Source organism: Cebus imitator, unplaced genomic scaffold, assembly GCF_001604975.1.
Source record: "Cebus imitator isolate Cc_AM_T3 unplaced genomic scaffold, Cebus_imitator-1.0 Scaffold607, whole genome shotgun sequence".
Classification (NCBI taxonomy): domain Eukaryota; kingdom Metazoa; phylum Chordata; class Mammalia; order Primates; family Cebidae; genus Cebus; species Cebus imitator.
In genome coordinates, this window is record NW_016107922.1 from 800,533 (window position 1) to 805,646 (window position 5,114).

The 5,114-nt window shown below is 42.9% G+C and overlaps 1 protein-coding gene across 6 annotated transcripts in view; it reads right to left on the reverse strand.

Moving 5' to 3' along the window:
• Window positions 1-5,114, reverse strand: part of LOC108294860 (cat eye syndrome critical region protein 2) — a 198,298-nt gene that overhangs the window by 169,895 nt on the left and 23,289 nt on the right. The window lies entirely within an intron of this gene.

The following is a 5,114-nucleotide window of genomic DNA, read 5'->3' on the forward strand; positions in this document are numbered from 1 at the left end:
CCTCCGGAGTAGGGACGCCTCCCCCGTCCGCTACAAAGGAAGACATCGCTATTGCCATTGCCGTATTCACCTCCGGAGTAGGGACGCCTCCCCCGACCGCTACAAAGGAAAACATCGCTATTGCCGTATTCACCTCCGGAGTAGGGACGCCTCCCCCCTCACTACAAAGGAAAAGATCGCTATTGCCGTATTCACCTCCGGAGTAGGGACGCCTCCCCCGTCGCTACAAAGGAAAACATCGCTATTGCCGTATTCACCTCCGGAGTAGGGACGCCTCCCCTGTCCGCTACAAAGGAAAAGACTGCTATTGCCGTATTCACCTCTGACCTACTCCAGGGTCTTTGGGAGTTTCTTCCCCTAACCATTTCAACTTTTTTGGATTCTCGCTCTTGCATGCCTCCCTCTTCCTTTTTCCCTTGCCAGTTCCCTGGTGACAGTTACTGGCTTTCTGGAATGGATTCCTGGCCCTATCCCTCACCCCCACCCTCACTTTCAGTCTGTTTGATACCATTTGGCTCCTTTTTTGGCAGAACAGTCACTGTTGTTTTAAAGTTTTTTAGATCAATAAAGTCAGTGGCTTTCAAAAAAAAAAAAAGAAAACATTGGGGGAAGATAAAATGCTCTGTATCTTGATTGAAATGACGGCAATTACAAGGATTCATGCATTTTTCAAAACCCACACTATACACTTAAAAAGAACGCATTTAAGGCCAGGCACAGTGGCTCACGCCTGTAATCCCAGCACTTTGGGAGGCCGAGGTGGGCGATCACCTGAGGTCAGGAGTTTGAGACCAGCCTGACCAACATGGAGAAACCCCGTCTCCACTAAAAATGCAAAATTAGCCAGGCATGGTGGTGCATGCCTGTAATCCCAGCTACTAGGGAGGCTGAGGCAGGAGAATCACTTGAACCCAGGAGGCGCAGGTTGAGGTGAGCCGAGATGGCGCCACTGCATTCCAGCCTAGGCAACAAGAGTGAAACTCTGTCTCCAAAACAAAACAAACGGAATGCATTTGAGGCAGGAGTGCTGGCTCATTCCTGTAATCCCAGTACCTAAGGAGGCAGAGGTGGGCGGATCAACTGAGATTGGGAGTTCAAGATCAGCCTGACCAACATGGAGAAACCCCGTCTCTACTGAAAATACAAAAATTAGCCAGACATGGTGACACGCACCTGTAATCCCAGCTACTCAGGAGGCTGAGGCAAAAGAATCGCTGGAACCCAGGAGGCATAGGTTGCAGTGAGCTGAGATTGTGCCACTGCACTCCAGCCTGGGTGACAGAGCAAGACTCCATCTCTCAAAAAAAACAAAAAACAAAAAACAAACAAAAAACAAACAAACAAAAAAAACATTTGATGTATTTATAACTCAATAAAATTGATTTTTAAAAAACAATTTTTCAATGAACAATCTGAAAATGAACTAAGAAGACAATTCTATTCACAAGGTTAAATTTAACAAAAAAACGCAAAAACTTAAACTTGGAAAAGTATAAAACATTGTTGAAAGAAATTAAAGATCTAAATAAATGGAAAAACATCTCATGCTCATGGATTGGAACACTTAGCATTGTTAAAATGATAACACTATCCGAACGCATCTACAGATCCAATGTGATCCCCAGCAAAATCCCAGCTGATGTCTTTGCAGAAATTGACAAAGTGATTCCAAAGGGACCCCAAATAGCCAAAATAATCCTGAAAAAAGAGGAAGACTTGTACCTTCTAAACTCACTAGACAACATTAACCAAGACACAGTAGTACTGGCACAAGGACAGACATATATATAGATCAATGGAAAAGAACTAAGAACCTACGCTGGGTGTGGTGGCTCACGCTCAAAGCTTTGGAAAACCTAGGCAGGACTATAGCTTAAGGCCAAGAATTCAAGGCCAGCCTGGATAGCACAGTAAGACTCTGTCTCTAAAGAAAAGAAAAAAAAAAAGAAAAAAAATTAGCCAGGCATGGTGGCATGCATCTGTGGTCCCACTACTCAAGAGGCTGAGGTGGGAGGAGTTTGAGCCCAGAGTTCAAGGCTGCAGTGAGCTATAATCACACCACTGCACTTCAGCCTGGATGACAGAACCAGGCCCTGTCTTTAAAATACAATTAAAAGTCTAGAAATAAATCCATATATCTACAGTCAACTGAATTTTGACAAGGCTGTCCAGACCATTCAATGGGGCAAAGAATGGGCTTTTAAAAAAAGGTGTGAAACAACTAGATAACATGAAAAAGAATGAAGCTGGACCCTTACCTCACACCATATATAAAAATTAATGCAAAGCATAGCAAAGACCTAGAAATAAGAGCGAATACTATGAAATTCTTAGAAGAAAGCAGAGGTAAATCTTCATGGCCTTGTAACTGGCAAAGAAGTTTTCATATAACACCAAAAGCACAAGCAACAAAAGGAAAAAAGATAAAGTGGCCTTTATAATAAATTTAAAACTTTTGTGCTTTAAAGGTGACTATCAAGAAAATGAACAGATAATGCATAAACTGGGTTAAATATATGCAATTCATATACCTGACACGGGACTTGTATCTAGAATTTAAGAACTCTTATACCTGAGTTAGAAAAATATAAACAGCCCAATGTTTAAAACCGGCAGGGGATATGAACAGACATTTGTCTACACAATATGTATAAATGGCAGATAAACACATGAAAAGGTGCTCAACATCACTAGGCCTGGGGAAGTACAAATCAAGATCACATGGAAAAACCAATTCACACCAACTAGGATGGCGAGAACCAGAGTCAGCTGACCAGTGTTGGCAAGCATATGGAGAAACTGGAATGCCCACATCCCACTAGTGGGCACATAAAATAGTGCTGCCACTCTATAACCAGGCAGTTCCCGGAACAATCACACCTGATTACCTATGATCCACCAATTCTACTTGTAAGTACACACCTAAAAGAATTAAAAATCTATGTCCCTATAAAAACTTGCACACAAATGTTCACAGGAGCATATTTATGATAGCCAAGAAGGGGGATAAGCTAAACGCCCATTAACAGGTAAATAAAGTAAAAATTATCACATACAATGTATAGCTATAAATATAGCTACGAAAAGGAATTACATACTGATACTTTCTACAACTTGGATGACACTTAAAAACATTAAGCTAAATGAAAAATCTCATCACAAAGGGGCACATACTACATGAATCTATTCATTAGGAAAGCACAGAAAGGAAAATCTATGAAAACAAAGAGTAACTTTAAAACTAACTTTAAAATACTAAAACTTCCAAAAAGGGCTGGGGAAGCAAGGGGTAGGAAGAGCTGGCGAGGCAGGGAGCTAAGGGGTACAGGGTATCTTGTCGAGGTGATGAAAACCGTCTAAAAGTAGGGTTAGTGTGCAACAGTTATACCTATTTGTAAATATACTAAAACCCACTAATAGCCAGGCGCGGTGGCTCACGCCTGTAATCCCAGCACTTTGGGAGGCTGAGGCGGATGGATCACGAGGTTAAGAGATCGAGACCATCCTGGTCAACATGGTGAAACCCCGTCTCTACTAAAAATACAAAAAATTAGCTGGGCATGGTGGCGCGTGCCTGTAATCCCAGCAACTCAGGAGGCTGGGGCAGGAGAATTGCCTGAACCCGGGGGGCGGAGGTTGCGGTAAGCCGAGATCACGCCATTGCACTCCAGCCTGGGTAACAAGAGGGAAACTCCGTCTCAAAAAAAAAAAAAAAAAAAACCACTAACTTGAACACTGTATTTTCTGAGACAGAGTCTCACTCTGTCACCCAGGCTGCAGTGCAGTGGTGTGATCTTGGCTCACTGCAACCTCCATCTCCCTGGCTCAAGCAATTCTCCTGCCCCAGCTTCCCAAGTAGCTGAGAATATAGGCGTGCACCACCATGCCTGGTTTTCTTTTATTATTTTATTTTTGGCCACCCCACCTGGTCAATTAAAAAAAAAAGGTTTCTTTTTGTGGTTGAGGGTCTTTTTATGTTGCTCAGGCTGGTCTCAAACTCCTAGGCTCAATAAATTCTCCCACCTTAGCCTCCCAAAGTGCTGGGATTACAGGCATGAGCTACCAAGCCAGGCCTACTTTTTTAAACAAAAAACATTTGTATTTGGCCAGATTTGATGGCTTATGCCTGTAATCCCAGCACTTTGGGAGGACGAGGTGAGCAGACCACCTAAGGCTGGGAGTTCAAGACCAGCCTGACCTACGGGAAGAAACCCCATCTCTACTATAAATACAGAATTAACCCGGTGTGGTGGTACATGCCTATAATCCCAGCTACTCAGGAGGCTGAGGCAGGAGAATCATTCGCTTGAATCTGGGAGGCAGAGATTGCAGTGAGCCGAGATCATGCCATTGTACTCTGGCCTGGGCAACCAGAGTGAACTCCGTCTCAAAAATAAATAAATAATATGCCATCATTCAATTTATTTGTCAGTTAATTCCTTTCTCCCAAATGACTGTTATAATATCCACATTATTACCATACTCAAAATCTAAAATGAAAGAAAATTTAACATTAATTACCAGTTGCCAAGATCTCCTTGGGCCAGGCCCTCATACGCTTGGTTCATTGGAATCTCAGCATAGCCCTATGGAAACCAAGCTGCAGATGAACAAGCTGAGGCTCCACAGGGCTAAGTGACGGGCCCAGAACTTGGGCAAAGCCTGGACGCGACCCAGCGTGATTCCGGTCAACTCTCTGTTGGAATTACTTCGCTAGTATCGCTGCAGCTTGAAATTTACATCATTTTACCAATCTTTCCCTATTACTAGGATAACTGGGTCAGCATCAACCTGCCTAAAAACGATTCTCCTAACAACCAAACACAGTGCGTAAACAAGGATGTAAGTGCGGTATATCTACATAAGGCACTGTGAGACAACTGGGGATATTTCAATGTGAAATGTTTACCGCATGTTATTAGAGAAGTACCGCTAATTTTCCTAAATGCGAGTGTAACATTGTGGTCATGTAAGACAAAGTCCTTATTCGTAGGAAGTACATGCCAAATTATGAAGTGGAGAGTGTCATCATATAGTCGACTTACTTTCCTTTTTTTTTTTCTTTTTTTTTAGACGGAGTTTCGCTCTTGTTACCCAGGCTGGAGTGCAATGGC